This window comes from Emydura macquarii, unplaced genomic scaffold (genome assembly GCF_026122565.2).
Source record: "Emydura macquarii macquarii isolate MOO-44397 ecotype Brisbane River unplaced genomic scaffold, CSIRO-AGI_Emac_v2 contig_2897, whole genome shotgun sequence".
Classification (NCBI taxonomy): domain Eukaryota; kingdom Metazoa; phylum Chordata; order Testudines; family Chelidae; genus Emydura; species Emydura macquarii.
In genome coordinates this window covers 41,083,792-41,102,376 of record NW_027133034.1, presented here as the reverse complement: position 1 = coordinate 41,102,376, position 18,585 = coordinate 41,083,792, and the positions used below count along the sequence as shown (strand labels likewise).

The 18,585-nt window shown below is 38.8% G+C and overlaps 1 long non-coding RNA gene across 2 annotated transcripts in view; it reads left to right on the top strand.

Moving 5' to 3' along the window:
• The window catches only part of LOC137166787 (uncharacterized), a 147,679-nt gene that overhangs the window by 119,451 nt on the left and 9,643 nt on the right, over positions 1-18,585 (top strand). For both annotated transcript variants that reach the window (XR_010923817.1, XR_010923818.1), the window contains exon 3: positions 7,733-7,911. This is a non-coding gene — a long non-coding RNA (uncharacterized lncRNA). The remainder of the gene's footprint in view (positions 1-7,732; positions 7,912-18,585) is intronic.

Genomic DNA, 18,585 nt, shown 5'->3' with positions numbered 1-18,585 from the left:
AGTCAGGAGAAGGGCTGATATGGGAATCACTGTGGTGGAGTCTATGCCACCCAAGGATTCCCCTATATAGGGGGTTCCTCATTAGTCAAATGAGATGGTTTTAGGGCAAATTTGTACCACTTGACCTGTCTAAATATGCCCCATTGCAGGGGAAGACTGGGGCCTAAATATCCACAGTTTGTTAATCTGGGAACCTTAAACTCAATTAACACAGAAGGAAAGTACTGTTAATTAATGGCAACACATGTCCAACTCTCTCCACGTAGTCCTGATTCTTCATAGCAGTATGTATAAATTTAAGGTTAAAAAGTAATGTGCAGGACAGGTGGTGAATGAGAACTAGGAACATTAATTAAAGATCAGCTGAGAGGCTGATTCTTCATCCAGGTCCTTTTTATTCTATCCCCTTGTAAGTAAGAAAACAGACATGCTTAACACTTACTACCACTCCACGTGGATAATGATGCCTAGGATTCAAATCTATCAAATCCACACATAGCCTCCACTTGGGCTGAAACATAGCCACTTTACTCAAACTGTTGCATACAGTGCAAGGAGCCTTGCAAGCAAGATAAAGGCCAATATGGAAATATGATATGTTGCTTCCCTGTCATTGCTATGACCACTGGCATTAATTCTCTGCCCTTTCACCTCTGTGTAGTATCATATTCATTGGGGACCCAGTTTAATGAGTGGCACTTAGTATGTACATAGGATTTCTGTCATTCCCTACTGCCTACCTCCCTGTCCCATTTTTCAGGCACCAACATCCCATGCATCACAATAGATTTCACAAAAGGTTGCATGCCCGGCAAGGAAAAGGTAATGAGGTGTGAGAGCATTCACATTTCAAATGCATTTATAATTCTAATAAATTAAAAGAGTGTTAAACCATAACAAAAGTAAAATAAAATGAAAGGCTGAAACTGCAAAACAAATAAAACTGTCATTAGGCATAACTTAAGCAGGCTGTGCAAGTTAAATGAAGTTTCACAGATTGGCCAATAAACAATAAACCATGGTCAAGTACTTTAACAAAAAGCACTTCCATGCATGTGCAATGCACTGAAGTCACAGCAAAATCCCTGATGCTTTGTGTATAATAGAAAGTTCTTGGACTGCACAGTGCCAGAAAATTAGTATTTGTTGCTTTTTCAGTTAGCTTGATCAGGCACTTCTCCTTCTAACAGCGCGTTCAGTTGTTCTTTTGACCAGTGACCTAAAAATGCACTAGCACCAATTTATGTGAAATTTTCCACAGTCCAGAAATCTGGTATTTTGCCACAAAAATGAAGGATTAGGTCCCACTAAAGTTCTTTTTGCTGCTCTGGTGTAATGAAGCCATAACACAATCTTGACTAGCCACTTGAGGATTTTCCATACCCTGGGGAATCCTCAGTGGGGTTAGCACCACTATAGTGGGCTCCTTTGCCATCCCCAACACCTAAGGCATGGCTGGAGAAAAATGGGTGTGGCCAGAGTATCTTTATGTCCCAAGGATCCTCAGCGGCCAGAATGAGACTATGGACAGTCAGTGTTCTATAGAATGGCCTTCTGAGATTATGTGAGTTGTTCAACATCACACAGGAAATTTGTGTCAGAACTGGAACAGACCTCTTGAGTCCGAATCCAGTCTCCTTAACCTCAAAGTCATCCTTCCTCTCCAATAGCGTTATAATATTGTCAATATCTATTCTCCACTCCTTTTAATACAGCTCAGCCTTCCACGGGGTTTTTGAAGTGCTGCTGGGAATTGAGCAGAAGTCTTCATTGTTGGTTTGGGCTGTCCTAGGGTTTTCCCCCTCACCAGTTTTCTGTGTCACATTTACATGACAAGAAAATGCTCAATAATTTACTTAAAGCATGGGAATAAAGTCTGTTTCTCTTCTCCCTATGGGGCATGGCACAGACTCTTAAAAGTGACTTGTTTTACCCTGGACAACCCTATTACCTGCCTACTCTCTTTCCTGCTTACACAAGGGTTTAACCTATCTTCCTTGGCCCCTTTGGGCTATGTTTCTCTTTGGCCACAGGAGTAACTGTGTGGGGAAAACCTTGGTGCTTGCAATTTAAAATTGTTCAAAAAGAAAAAAAAAAAATATTTCCTTAAAGTCTGAATAACTGTGCAGTATATAAAGGAGCCGTCTGGGGTGACATTGATTTAATAGCCACAGCTACTGGGGCACTGTAGGAGATAATAAGAAGTGGATCCAGGAGCAAAAGCTTTACTGACTCCTGGCATAACACTGTACCAACAGCTACCATAGAGCAGAGCTCTACAGCATTTAGGAGCTGCACATCTTCTGTGTGGGTTCCCTTAATCCTGCCCCCGCCCCACACACTGGAACTATATTCGTTTCATTGCATCTGGGCAGCTCAGTGCCTCTGGAGGAGAAGGCAGGATTTGTCCTTAAATAGAAAACCTCACACACTATAGGGGAAAAAATTCCTCATAGATGATTAGTAGACTAGTAATTAAGGACTCTTTATTCAGTATGGGTGAAATGCTCCCATTGCAGAGGGCTGGCACAAGAACTGCATCATTTAAAGCCCACTTAAATTTCCAAAATAGTGCTTAACTGCTGCATAGGCCTCATGCTGGCCCACTGCAAAAGGGTGAATATCACCTGGGCCTGCGAGAACTAGAATCTATGAACCTCTCCAGACTATTGCACAAACTTTCATTTTGGCAGCAATTAAATATTTTAAATGCATATAACTGATCTCTTCATTTGTCAGCCTTCATGTTGCCAATTTTGTAACATGTCTGTTGGTCCAATTGACCTTCAAGCTAGAATCTGAATATCCTAGGGTGTATGTCACCTCTCCTAGAGCTTTATCTCCTGTTAGAAAGAGAAATATAATTATTAGCACATTGCTCTGCTCAGCTAACATAGGATCTGATATTTTAGAAATGCTTTTGAGATGCCTAGATGGTAGTGTGAACAAAAAGATGCAGCATCTTTAGAGCATTAGTAATTAAAAGGAATAAGAGGTGTAGTTTGATCAGCATGATGCTATAGCTGAAAATAAAACACCTTAAGATGATGAAGCTAATAGCTAATGAAAAAAATGACGCCACATAAGATGTACACTGAATGATTGGCCAACTCTCTTCCTGACAGAGACAATTTAATTACATTTCATTATGATAGCATCACCACTTGCAAGACTGTAGAGGTCTGTCATTTCCTTTTTAAAACATGATTTTTGTGGTTTAAAATGTTGACCCATTCCAAATCTCAACAGGCTCAAACCTGACATATATAAAAAGCCAGCTAAGTGCAATATTTTTTTCTAGGGAAAAAATATTATAATCCTTAGAGCCATTATTAAACTTCAAAGAAAATGCAGTATTGCCAATCCAAAGCATTCAAAAAATAGTGAGCTCTCGCAAAATTGTGAGATTATCATAAAAATCATGAGATTTCTAAAAATAATAAATTTGGGGTTCTTTTTATTTGCCTTCTTGATTTGTGAGCCTTTTGGGTCCATCCACTTTACATTTTCAGGCTTTTCCCACAACTACAATGCTGAGAACATTACATTTTTTTTTCTTTTTTAATGCAAGCTGAGATTCTCAGCTCCAAGTTCTTGGGCTTCTAAGAAAAATAGTAAATGTGGTGAGTCTCGTGACAAAATTCACAGTTGCCAACACTGATTTACTTTCAAACTGTTTCAGGTGCTTTATTGCCAACTTCCAGGCTTAATAATACTCAGTAATTATTACAAGGTTAGCTCCCATTCGGGTGTATAAAAAGTAATGCCATTCCCTGGAATGAGAGACACTCTCTTAACATTGCCAAAAAGGGAAAGCAAGAGATTGCTATCCTTTGAAAGAATTAGAACACACATGCTCACACACACACTGAAAAATACATGTAAAATAGCTGTTAAAACAATAGTAAAAGTCTGACAGACTGAGGTTAGAGTCTACACTGGGAGCTAGAACTACTAGGTTTTATTCCTCCCTGCATCACTGACTTGCTGTGTGATATTGAGCAAGTCTTTTAACCTTTCCATGGCCTAGTCTAGCTACTTAAGGTATGACTGTATTTGCCTGCCTCACAGGGGTGCTGTGAGGGTTAATTAGTTCACTGATGTTTGTACAGCACTTTGGGAACATTGGATGAAAATGACATATGCAGTTAATGTAAAATTCATCCATGGTGCAGTGGGCCAGTGCAAGATCCCCTCTGCATTCTGCAGGGGCACTGTGGGCACAGTGGTAAGCAGGTGTGCCTGAGCACCCTTAGACTGTGAATCAAAGGTGTCCATGTTGGCCTCACACAGGCTAACACACAAAGGACAGACACATGGAAGATTTGTGGCTTTAAATGTATATAGATCCAATGGCTCAAAACCCCTTGCAAATGGAGCAGGGAGACTGAATGTTATTCCAGCCCACACGCTGAAATTCTATAGGCTAGAACAGAGCCTGCAGTGGAACAGCCCCACACCAGGTCCAGTTTTCACTTCTCCCCTTCTCTGAGGTCTACTCGCACGCAGCCCCAGTATTCTGGCTTGGCTACTGCATTGCATGAAGTCCTCCCTCTGGCAGCAGTGCTGGAACTAAGGGTGCTGCTGCATCCGCTGCTTGAAGTAGTAATAACAAACACCAAATACATGGTTGCCATCCTCAGCATGCTCACTATAAAAATTGATCCTGCACCCCTGCCCTCTGGGATTCTGGAGGCAATTGTTGATCTGATAGCTAAACCACAGTATTTTGAAAGAACATATGAGATAAGGATGACGGAGCAACCACAGCTTTGACTGTACTTCTCTCCAGTATAGTTTATGGTTAAGCAGAGACTTATATGAGCTCCCATCTGTTTTAGCCTCAGTTTTAAGGTTTCATGTAGTTATTTAAAATACTGCCATATGAAATGCAATGAGATCATTGTTCTTTTCATGTTCATTTCTAGAGATAAGGGCTTCATTTTCTCACTTAGAGTTAGTTGGGAAATTTCCAATGAAATGAAATTTGAAGAAAAAATAACAACAAATATTTTAGCAAAGATTTCAGTGAACATTTCCCCCCATTTTTTAATTAGCTCTAGTGTCCCTGAAGCATGCGTTTATTTTCCCTTGAATGGTTTTTAAAATGATCCTCTTCTACTGAATTCCTATCACATGGACATTTTAGTCCTTCAAGCAATGATACAGATTATTTTTGAAGTGTAAATTCCAGTAAGCATTTTGATCTTTTATTTTGTTCTAATCCACATTCTACAGCTTTCTGCATTTCATAACCCCCATTTACCTCAGTCAGGACTTCAGAAGTGGTATGTGTTGCAGAAGATAACTAACTAAATCAGCTCAAAGTTGTTTGGAAAATTGTATGAAAATAAAACACCATAGCAACAATATCTACTTTAAAGCTTGACCACCAGTCCTTTATGCACCTGCAGCTGTTGCTTCAGCTGTTAATAATGATAGACTTACTAATGACATGTAAGTAATTGGGATTATGGTTACAATTACCTGGGTCGCATAAGGAGAGCAAAACAAAGCAGAAACCTTAATATTTCTAACAAGAATAAGACATTAATTTTTTGCCTTGCTCAGATTTTCTTTTACAATTGTCCTAATGTTTTACACATTCATATTGCAAATCTTATGTGACTGTCAGTATCTACGAGTAGTATATTTCTAGGCTTTTTAAAAATCCATTGAACGTCCATTTTATAATAAATATATGTAAAGACCTATAGCTATGAGTTGTAAAAAAGAAACTAAATATGATCTGAGTCAATATAGAGCAAATTACTGACAAATTCTGTCTCCAATATAGTGTCTATGCTGTTGTTTTACTATTGACTGAATGTTTTTTTCTTTCCAGTACAAAGACCAAAAAAACCCACAAAACTCTTGGTAATAAGATCCGACTCAATAATAGTGGAATAACCACCATCTCATTACCCAGTGTTGGTAACAATGCAGTGAGAACATGAAATTTGCTATCTCAAAAGACATTCTCTTTTCATGGAATGTTCCCTTAAGCAGCACATCCAGGGGGGCTAAAAATGAATATGCTTAAAATGATGACAGTGGTACTAAGCTTTCATGCCTGCCTATCTGTCTGCCTTCTATCTGACCCTAAATTAGGCCTCAGAAGGTGTAGTTTTTAATACAGATACTGGGTACAATGTACCTTCTCACAATTAGTAGAAAGTGCTGTTTTGTAATTAAAGGGTGAAGTGGGGCATGATGAACATATGGAAAAGGAGACCCTTAATAAGCGATGGAGCCTTCAAAAGAAATTGCTAATTAGTATGCATTTGATGTGTACTATCCCAATTTTAAGACTTTGCCTTGAATAAATTGCTATGTTGGGTGTTCGAAGGAGTGGTGAGATTAGCATTTACAAAGGGGGCAATTTTCTGTCTTCTTGACTCTGTTAAATGGAGGAAATAACTTCCAAGACTGAAGCAGTAGTTAGCCCATCAATCATTCTCACAGCTGGAAACTGGGGATCCCAAATGCTGAGATGAGTTAATCCGTCAGTTAATAAGTTCATAGTGGCACCATATGGTGCTGGGCCACTCCACACTGGGACAAGGACAGAACTGTTTACACAGACATGCTGCTTTCTCAGGTACCTCCCTACTGACAGAACCCTTTGTTCTGAAGGATCAATTTACTTTGCACAGTAAATTGACTGAATTGATCAGTTCAGAGCATATAATTGTTGGCTAATCCTGTGGAATCATGTCCTATCCATATGGAAGGGACAAAGGGTCCTGACAGTGGTCTAGTTTCTTGTTCCATCTCTGAGGCTATTTTCTCTGAACATGATGGACACTGATTAAAGCTGCCAGTAGGTGGATACACAGCCTGTATTGACTTTAATTGACAGAGGTGATAGGAGGCCCAGCTTCCTCCAGCAAGGCTGTTTTATGTGTCTTTACCATACCACTATCATTATTTTTCTTAGGACAAAAAACACATAAAGGTCAATCCCATCAATTTAAATGCTGGACCACTTAACTCATATACCTGTCTTAAGCATAAAGGGGCATGCTCTTACAAATCTCTAAATCAAACTAGTCAATCCATAGCATCTTGTTTTAAATTAAGATGCTAGAAAAACCACATTAAAGTATTTACCCCACAAAACCAAGGCAATTCAATATTAAAGCAGAAATATGCTATATATCCAATACTTAGGCATTTCATTCAAGTGGTTAAACCTACACGCAGTTGTAGCTAGGTACTGCAGAACATATAATTTTTCAGTTTTAATTCTGAATTTCTTCACTTCTGTAAGTCCACCTGAAACCCTTATTTTAAATACAGGATGTGTGCATGCATGATGTAACTTACTTTGATTTGAGTTTTATTATTTTCCTTAGTACCAGATAAAAGCAATGTGCGAGTGTAAGAGACATCCCATTCAATTATATTATCATCTCTTGAGTTAGTAGTTTCTTTTCCATACCAGTGTTCTCTAGAATTATTTTAGTTATCATTTTGATAGAAAATGATACTGTCCATGAGAAACTGCCATTTACTTATCAAAAATGTTAAAATAATTACTTCAAAATACTAAAAGGTAAGTTGCTTGGAAACTGCAATGGTTCCTTAAATACAACATTGTACATGCAGTGCTGTGTCATTCATCAAATCTACAAATCATATTTGTTAGGGTATTTTGCCTTTTTTTGTCTGCCTAGGTACTTGTCATTGTACAATCTGAACACCTTTTCTTGATTATTCCTCACTATAGACCTGATTCAACACTTACTGAAGTCAATGGATTGATTACAATAGATCTGGCCCAATATAGGAACATTCCCTAGGGGGGGAATTTTAACCAGTTTGAGCAAACATGGATGAATGCTTATGGATAAGTGACAATTCACCCAACTTTGGCTCATCTTTCAGACCTTGGAATGAAATTATGTTGTAAGTATTATTTTAATTTTTGTGCAAGCCTTTTTGATATATACCCTATATTCAATATATAGAAATATAATATCTTATTGTTATGAGACTCCCTCGATTTTCTGTTATTCAAAAACTTTAAAGGTTTAAACTTCCCTGTCCAAATGTCAAAAACTTCAGTAAATGGCTAAAATCTTCTTTTTAGGCAGCCAAAATATTAATTCTTTTGCTTGCATCAGCAACTTATCTCCCAAATGCAGATGTTCTTCCTTTTTAACTCAATAGAGGGTTTAACTTCTAGCCCGTTAACATTTTCCCAAATTCCCAGCATTCTACACATTCAGGAACTGCAGATCCAAAATGGTTTTGTCTCCATATCGGGGTTTTGTTTTATCCCCTACCCCAGGGATTGCCATCCTAAGAATTAAATGAAAGTCTGATGCAGGAAAAAGAAAAAGAAAAAATCTTAGGTGTTTTCTTAACAAGCTCTCTGACTCATGAAAAAAAAATGAACCCAAAAATGAAGGATCTGAAATTTTTAACTGCACAATAAAAACTCCAAAAACCATGACCAGAGGTGGAATATGGAAAAGGATACTTTGAAAAAAAAAAGGATCCCATTGGGCAGGGCCCTAAGGATTCAGTTGTAATTTGCTTTAATTCCCTTCCATCAGTTACTAGCAGACCATACAGTATTAATGGGAAATTCCTGATAACAAATTCAGCCCCCTCAGCAGAGATGTACTGGAGGGAAATCTTAAGGGCTTTCAGTAGCTTTTCATCAAAATTCTCCCAACAAATTGAAGGGAAAATTTAGTTCACCTCCTCTCGATGTACAGCTAACTCCCCAATGTCAGAGATGGATCACCCTTAGAGAGCTCATAAAAATACTCTCAGAAGCAATTTAGAATGAATGAGAGTGCACCAAATGGTAGGTATCTTCAAAAAACTAGGCAAGGTACAGTACTCTCGACTCCCACTTCAAATTTTACAGGTAACAGACTGTCCTACCTATATGCTGCAGCATTTCCCAAAATGAGAAGCGGGCTCCCTTGTGGCTCCAGACTAGTTCAATTTGTCTATTAAGTGGCGGCTCCTTCTTTGTTTTTGCTAGAAAGAAATTTTGTCTTAACTGGAAATAAATGAAGACATCTCCTGATCCCCCATTGTGCTACTCTGCAAAATACATTTCAGATTTTTAAGAATCCTAAAAAACTGGTAGTTGGTATTCTGATGCCTACATGTTACAGGCATCAATGTTTATTTTGATCACAAGAAAGGGTATGGCTGGATTTTCCCTTTTACATCTCATGCCAGCCAGTGCTATGCCTGCCATTGCTACCTTCTAATGTTGTATTTTCTTTGCTATCACGTATCTCACAGCACCATTGAATGAGGTACAGTGTTTGACATCACAGAGTATGGGAGAAATATGGAATTCTGAGAGCCAGACATAGCTGGGGTTTTTTGTTTTTTTTTTTTGTTTTTGCAAGAAGAGTGCAGCTGATTGATCCATCATACGTTTGAAACTTCTGAATAAATTTGAGCAACTAGATAGTTGCCCCCAAGGAAGGTGTTTAATGAGCAGATGAGTATGTTTGTTTTCATTTAGCTCTACAATAGAGGTCTCTTGTAAGAATTCCGGTTTCAAAGACAAATCGAATGCTTTTAGGCCCTAATTCAGCAAAACACTCTATATGTTTAAATTTTAAATGTGCTCAAATCTGTACCTGTTCAAAGTTTAAAGTTAACCACATGCTTAAGTGCTTTGCTGAGCCAGACTCTTAGATCTCTATCCTGCGTGGTACCGAACAATCTGGCTTTAATGCCTCAAAGCACTTAAAGGCATAGTTAACTTTAAGCAGGAGCTTAAGTCGCACTGTGGATACTCTTCGTGATTGTTCTTCAGGTGAATCCTGAATATCCAAGTAATAGATCTTGTCTGTGGAGGAAACAAAGGATATTATCGCAAAGTGTGTGACTACATCCTTTGAATCATGAGTCTATAGTGAAGTGGATTTCACCCTATCCTTTTTCCATATTTTAGGAAGAATAGTTCCGCACATTTGCAAAGGAAAGGGAAACATCAGGAAGCTGTGGTATGAGTGTGCAAGATGCACTAGAGTACTCTTTGACAGCGTAATTAGTAAAATATGATCGTTTTCATCTTCAGGACAAAAAAGTGGATTTAAGAAATGCACCCTTATGTGGTTGTGTAGTAAGCCAAAAATAAAATAACCAGAAAATACTACATAACATGGCTCACTGTTACAGTCCATCTTTATTCATGCTATAAATGCAAAAACACGCCCAGCATGAATGAGATATCATTGAATTTCCTGCTGTTGGGTTGCTTGCTCTTTGTTTTTTCTTTTAGTTTTCACTAAAATCCTAATGTTAATTTTTTATTTGGATTGTACTTGGTTTATAAGGATAAACCTCCTGGTATAAAAACCTTTAGATGAATTGATATATACATTGCTCTGAGGGGTAATCATAAAAGGTAGCATTTTTCAAAAAATGAAATAATTCATTATATAGTCAAAAATTAAGAAAGGCTTTAAGTCTAGCGGTAACTCTGCCATTAAGACCCAGGTGCTCTGCATGTTTTAAAAAAATATGAGCCTGATCCTCATCTGGTATAAATCAGCATTGTCCCATCTACTTCAGTCTACACCATTTGAGGATCAGGCTGTGTTAATATATCAGGAGACGTGTTCTGAGCACAAGCAGTAATATTTTCTTTTAGACTTTGATATTAGGTATAGTTCCATTTTAAAATTGCCAGGAAAAAAAAAAGAGGCCTATAATACAGATCATCTTCACGTGCCAAATTTTTCACTTCTTAAAATCAAAAGCTTTTGATTTATACAAGCCCCAAAAGCATCTTAAAATAATAAACACACACAAATACATATATTTGCATAACTAAAATAAACTAAACTAAAATATGGCCATAACAACCTGCTCATTTAAACATACTATAATATTCTACACCCTAAACATTGCGGTAGTACTATTATAAGATATATTGACTGGACTGTTACTTCAGAAAAATGTGGAACTTTTTGTATATTGGTTGGTTTGAGCCAATATTCAGCTCAAAGCAAATTTTTATAGGTGAGTTACATAAATCTCTCAAAAGCAGGCTTCCTAATGGACATGCTGACATATGCTCATATAGAAGGACATGAAAATCACTGCTGTAACAAAATAATATGAGCTTTATTTTTTTTCTGAAGGATGTGTGGTTTGGAAATTTATGGAGATGCCACTTGGGAACTGCAGCTTCTAGTGTATGGACTAGCAACTTGCACTGCTCTTGGTTGACCTAGATACAGCAAAAAAAGAAGGTGTAGGGGGAGGGGAAATCTGCTGCACACTATTACTCTCGGACCATCAGCACTCCCTGTAACATTGCCAGGAACAAACTCTCTGGATAATGTCTTTAATATAGCTCTTCCAAATGCTGAGGATAAATGTATAAAGCTGTCCCTGGGTTTACTACCCTACACATGCAATATGTGATAGGACAAGTTCTTTTCAAATTCAGAGAGTGCTTCTGAATGTAATCCTGGAATCATCATTGGTGTGTTCTGGCAGATGTTGGCAGCAAATTGTTGCCTTCTGTGCAAATAAAATACTGATACACATTCTAATGTTTAAAGCAAACAGACCGATTCCACATTCTGGAACTTCTCTTCTTTTACGGTTGCAACTCACAGAACTATTCCAAATACTCCAGAAAGTAGTAGCATATTTCCCCCTAATTGGTTGGCATTATTATTTATTATTTACTTGTGTGACACACTGGCCAAGTGTATGTGTTCCCCCTTTATCTCATTGATCCACAAAGGATAGTCCTGCTGCTGCCCCCAGCTAATGGATTTAAGGCTATATTCAGAAAGAAGCTTAGGCATGGTGACATTCAGCATCACCACATCTAACTTTTCAGCACCTAGAAAATCATTAGGATTCTCAGAACCTGAGTTCAGTGCCTAGGCTTCCTGTGCAATGAATGGGGAAAGATAGGTGCCTCAGAATAGGATTCACAAAGGTTAGCATGCTAGGCAGCTCCTCGCCTAAAATAGCCAACTAGTGATACCAAACCAAGGGGTGTGTGCTAAGCCTTGTGCCCCACTCAGAGATAGGTGCCAAGCACAGGCTGCAGCTTGGTGCCTCCCTCTGCTTGAGATTCTCAGCTGCAAATCCTTTCTTGGTGTTGGGTGCCTACATCGTATTAGCGAGTGGGGGCGGGTGTTGGTGGTGGTGCCCACCTTATAAATTTTAGCCTGGTGGTAGCACAATTACCTGGGATATTGGAGACCCCCCTATTCAAGTCCCCTCTCTACCTGAGGGAAAGCCCCACATCAGAATATCCCAATGGGCAGAGCACACACTGGCAGATTCCATTTCAAATCCCTTTTTCCCCCCAGTAGGTGGAGGGGGGATGTAAAGCAGGTGTTACTCACATGCTAGGTAATGCTCTAACCACTGGGCTAAAAGTTTTAAGGGTAGGCTATCTCATGTAAACCCATCTATAGGGGCCCAATGTCTGAGCAGGCTTACTGGATCAAGCCCTTCAGGTCATTTAGGTGGAGGACTGTCTGTCTTTTCCTGGTTTGTGCATCATTCTGGGTCTTAGGTGTTCAGATGCCTGGCATGGGGCTGAAGTATGCATGCTCAGAGACAGAAACATCAGTGCCTAGGCAATTTTTACAGCAAAAATGTAGGCACCTGCAGGTGTTTAGCAGCTGAGGGAGTTTTTGTGAATCCCAGTGGGGCCTGATTCTGGGATTTAGTCTCCTAAAGAAACAGTTAGGTACCTAAGTACATTGGCAGATCTAGCCTTTAGTCCTAAAGTTCAACTAGTAGAAGTTTTTGCTTTGGAGATAGAATCCCCAGGTTTAATCCCTGCTGATGACCCAGTCATATTATAGTAGTACCCAAGGGCCCCAATCAGAATCTGAGCTCTATTGTGCTTGGTGCTGTACAAATATAAAGTAAGAGACAGTCCCCGTTTCAAAGAGTTAAATATATATTTGGTCAAAAAATTGAAAAATTTAAATTTAAAAATGAAAAAACCCCAAAACCTCAGCTAGACAGAGAAAAATAGAGGGACCAGTTCTGAACTATGCTCCAGCTATTTTGCAGCACTGGTGCAAACTAAACTTATACCTGGTGAATCCAGGCTCCAAAGTATCTCTCCTGCATAGACTGTTCCTTGTGTGGTGAAGAGAAGCCATAGGAACTCCTATATTCCTTCACCTTAGCCCCAGCTCATGTCAGAAGGGGCATGACCGACAGAAGTCCTGACCAAAGCTCATCTGAGATCCTGGCTGCCAAAGCAGCTTATTCAAATCTGAAAGTCTAAACAATTTAATACTGAGAGAGTTTATGCCAGAAAAGCCAATCACATAACGTTTCATGGCAGACTGCACTCTCAAATCTTCCTTTATAAAGTATTGAGATATTTTCTCATCTTTGTTAGAAGACAACGATTTTGTAAGAAATATCTGACCTTATTCAAAGTGTAGTTGTTATGTAAAGTCCAGGATGGCTATGCTGTGAAGGAGCAAAGGGAGAAACATTTTCTGATCAATTCAATTTTTATCTTTGCAAGGTACCTGAATGTCAATTTCCAGCTTAGTATGCATATAATACTTAGCAGCTGGAATCTATAAGCATTCCCAAGATAAAGGTGACTCTCTTCTTCCTGTACAGCCAGAGGGTCGCAGTCATAAGACACTAGAGTGAAGATGGAATGCTTCCTCCAAAACCTGAATGATATAATTTGTCAGTAAAACTTTTAAGAAAATTAGTCTCTTCTACCCTTTTGTTTGCCAACCCTAATTTTCAAAAGCCAGGGCCCTTCTTGTAAGAATAACTCCATGGATAGCAATACCACTTATCTGCTGGAGTCTCAGATGCTGATTGACTGAAGTACTATAAAGCAGTGAGATTGCATAAACAATAGACCTATATGATCTTTAGTGCCCTCAGTGAATCATCTAATCCAATTTTTCTGTTTCCCATACTTTTAGATTTACAGATGTTTCTTAGGAAACCTTCAAAAGCAATGCTCCTATATTAATGCATAATTTACAGACAATAACTCACAGGCTGCTTACTGCAGATCCTGTAGGACAAATTCTGTTCTTACTTATATCAATGTAAAATCACAGTAACTCCCATTGACTTCAGTACTCAATTGCTCTCAGTTGTACCAATGTGAAATTTGAGTAACCTCAATGATTGCAGTGGAGTTACTTCAGTGTAACTGAGAGCAATGGAAACACTCAGGTCAAAGGAGTAACTTCAGTTACACTGGTATAACAGAGCAGAATTTGGCCTGGAGCAGTCATGATATACACCAGCTGAAGATCTGCCCTATGTGTTTGTGATGTCTGTTAACACCTACATTGATGTCACTGAGATTTTTGCCTGAAAACATAGTGCAGAATAGGGCCATATGTGATAAAGGTGTTAATATGTAATAATTTAATTCTCTATGTACTTGTCACTCAAACACAAACAGTCACACTCTGATTATTGCTTGTAAGAACTTCTCTTTCAGAATCAGAACATTCCCACTTTTCTCCTGTGGAGATTTGAAAATATAAAATGCATCATACCATTCTGATAAGCTTCAAGGAACCGTCCACTTTGGATAATACACAGCAACAAGTGACCTGTTAAATGATGACAAATCCTTTAGCTTCTGGCTTTAGACCTTTGACCTTTTGACATTAGGCTGTATCCAGGGAGCAGTCTCGAGAGAAGAATGCAATAAACTGCTTGTAATCTAGTGGTCTCAAAAGAAATTACATCAAAACCAGCTGCTACACTTCTAGTCATTAAAGACTGACAACTTGTTAACTAAAATAGGGCCATTATATTATGAAAGGCTTGTTTTCGCAATAGCTAAATGCCCATCTCTGTCTCCTTTACAGAAACACCAGTAAATGCCATTGCAAATAAACAGGTCCATTTACAATTTAAAGATATGTAAGTGAGTTGTGCTTGAGTGCAGCACCACCTCTTGATTTTTAATAAATTGAGTTGTGCTAATTAATCAGCTAAGAACGTTGTGATCTATACAGAAATACTGTGATGACTCATATTGTATGATTCCGTATTTCCAGTTGCATCTGAACTGATACCTTGGATTATTCATTTTGATTTTGAAGCAATCCAGGACTGCACGATTTCAATTGTCGTTTTTTTTTTTTTTTTAGAAACAGTAGAAATAGATGTGAGGGCTTTATCATGAAATAGAATCTACATTTGCTATTTGGATGCTTCCTTGTGCTAGAACTTGCTAAGAATTTGAGCCAGAAACTGCAGCAGACTGTGCCTGACAAAGGATATACTAAAGCTTTGCCATGGGACACTTGAAATACAACATACATCTCTCTAGGGAGATCATCCGTCTGTACAAGGCTTTGAAATACAGCAAACATCACTATTAGGCTTAAGAGGGGAAGTGAAAGTGGGTGCATGGACAGAACATCAATGGTTGAAAAATATGTGATGACTACATTCTTCTAAGTGCCTCTTAGGAACACAACCCGTACAAAGGCAACAGTGCTGAGAGCATCCACAGAAGCAACTGGAATTGCTGCCACCTGGGAAATATATCATTTGAGAAAGTAGAGGGAGGAAAAGAGCAATGACGACAGGCATCAATGTTGCACCAAATTGAGTCATTGATATCAAAATTAATTATCTACAGTCTACCTCACTGATAAAGTGGAGGAGAGCTGAAGAAAGGAAGGAAGTTTCATGGTAGTCAATAATAGTTGGCTCTGTGTGATCCTTCTCTACTCTACTCTTATTGTAAAGGTATCCCTGAATATGACCACTGTCTCTATTTTGGCTCCCCGATGTACCACCAAAGGTGAAATTCTGGCCCCATTGAAGTCATTGAGAGTTTTGCCATTGATGTCAATGGGGCCAGGATTTCATCTCAAGTCCTTTTAAGATGTAATAAAATAATAATAATAATTATACCTCTTTAAATCATGCAGCTGTTCAGCTTCCAAAATGGATATAGTGAAAAGGGGCAATGTATGTTTCCTGCTGATGTATGTAAGAAATGGATGAAAACTGAGGGTACCTAATGAGGTAAGGCAGAAATATTGAGCTACTATGAAGTCAAACATTATTCCTGAAAAGCAGGTGATGTTTTCTGGAAGTCTGTTTGCTCCTGTGTATTACAGAGGATCAGCCTCATGGAAAATCTTGGCTTACTGAAATTCAGAGTATGAAAGTCACTAAGGACTTGTGAAGGTGGGAGACATGTAAGACGGGGAAGGTGACAAAGCAGCAGAGAAAATTATCAGGTGTTAAGTTGGAAGCCCAGCTGCAAAACATCCAAACATTGGTTGTCAGACATAGGGTAGCATTATTATGCAAGTTAATACTTGAATATTGCACTAGTTCAGAGTGGAGGGAACTTTACAGTGACTGTGCATAGGAATAAGAGCTTTTACAGCGAAGCGTTTTTCTGTTGTATATTTGTTCTTGCATTTGTCTTAGGAACTGCTTATGGTTATGTTCATATGCAGCCACCTGAGACCTATTTTACCCCCATGCTACTCTCCAAGTTTCCTATGGACCAATGACATAATGAGCAGTTCAGGCTTTACAATATACCCTTATGAGTCACTGCTCCAGAGAGGATGGAACAGACAAATAGCCAATGGTTGGTTGTTTAAAGCACCACATTGTTTTATCAATATTTTCCTGTTTTACTTAGCAAAAGAAAGTAAAATAGGATGTTCAACTGTTTTATCAAAAAAACCCACCAAAACAACAACTTACTATCTAAAAAGCCCCATAACGATTCTTTGGGTGAGTGCTCATCTGCCCATTTGGCTTTCATGCAGGATACTGCAGAATACTATTTTGTCACACATCCTGCTCAATATGTATGTGAGGGGGAGAGTGAAGTGGTCTGGTTGTTGGTGTCCTTATGGTTGGATAACATGCACCCCTAGGATTTTGTTTCATTTAGCTTGTTTGGTGCTATTGATCAATTTAGCTAATGACCTGGGTAAGACTGAGGTACTTCAGACATAAGGCTTGGCTACCTGGGGAAACTACTGCAAAATAAGCAGGGGTATGAATGAACAATAGCTATTCTACATTAACTCCCTGTGTGGACACTCTTATTCCTCACTGAATGCCTTTTTGCAGTTTAGCTAAATCCACTTCCTATACCAATAGCTATTCCAGATTATTTCCCTGCGAAGGCAAACCCTTTATCCACACAAGACTGACATTTATTCTGGTAGATTGGGGAAAACAACTGAAGCAATGGCATTGAGCATTTCAATTGAGGGAGCTTGCTCCTTTTTACCTACAGCGATCTAGTATTTGCGGTTCTTATTATATATTTTAGGGATTATATTCAGATGGCCAGGTAGTTACACTGGCTGAAGTGCTTCTTGGCCAGAAAAGTGCTTCACAGAAGGTTGCAACTCTTCCTTCTGATGCAGTCCTTGCCACAGTAATCCACACCCCTATCACCTCAAGAATGGATTGCTGTATTGGGTACTATGTGGGACGGCACTTTAAAAACACTTAGAACTTCAGCAGCTACAAAACATGGGTTGCCCACCTTCTGGGTGGTGGTTCCCCCAGGGAACTCTTGACCCAAGATTTGCACTAGATCATATACATGAGAACGGAAGGGGTTGGTTTTAACATATAAAGCCTCAAATGGCTTTAGCCATAGTTATCTGGGACCACTTCATTCTTTTTGTGATATCATGACAGTTCAGATCAGCTGAAGTGATCTGCCCAATGGTGCAGACATGAAGAGGCTGGAGACAAGGCCTTTTCAGGAAGAGTCCTTGACTTTGAATTTACTATGCCCGTTGATTTGCCAGAGCCTAAATGTTTCAGGTCCTGCTGCAAGGCCTGACTGATCTCACAGGACTTTATGAGGGGAAGGCCTGAGTGGGCCAGACAGTTGGGGCAAACTTTACATTTGGTTCCATTTGTTATTACGTAATTCTTAGTGATGCACACTATATGTGTGCTCAGAGAATTGATCAGAGCATTTTAAAACAAATTGAAAGAAATATCATAAATATAATAAGAAGAAATGGGGACTCATGATTCTAGTGGAGCAAATCCTTGTGTAGTCAATAACAACTTTAAACTAATTATCTGAAAGAAAAGTATTACACTAAGGCTTTCCTCGATGTCAAGGAATTATCATAGCAATCCTTCTGCCACATTTCACGGGGACACACTTCTGTACCATTTAAAAAAAACAGGCTGGCACTGATGGCTAATCTAATCTATCTGTACATACACAATCACAAACGCATTCACAAGAACACTTTTCTTAAAGTCCTTTTTTCTGTTGGGGAGAGGGGGGAATAAAAGGACCCAAACAAACACAAAGCATCAGGAAAAGGGTTATCAGAGAATTTCTCTTTGTTTCTAGTGTTGCTCCTAGTAGAGAAATACGCTGATTGTCATTTCTTGCCTGTTATGTTATGCTAGCCTTCCTTCCCAGTTAATCCCAAAATGCCACTTCCCAAACCATGAAGGAACACATTCTACTTTGACTCAATACAATCCATTCTTTCTACTTTTTTCTTAAAGAATATAAAAATATTAATTCACCTACCCTGACAATGTAAATTCCCTCTAGGCTGAGGAGAATGTGAACCTAAA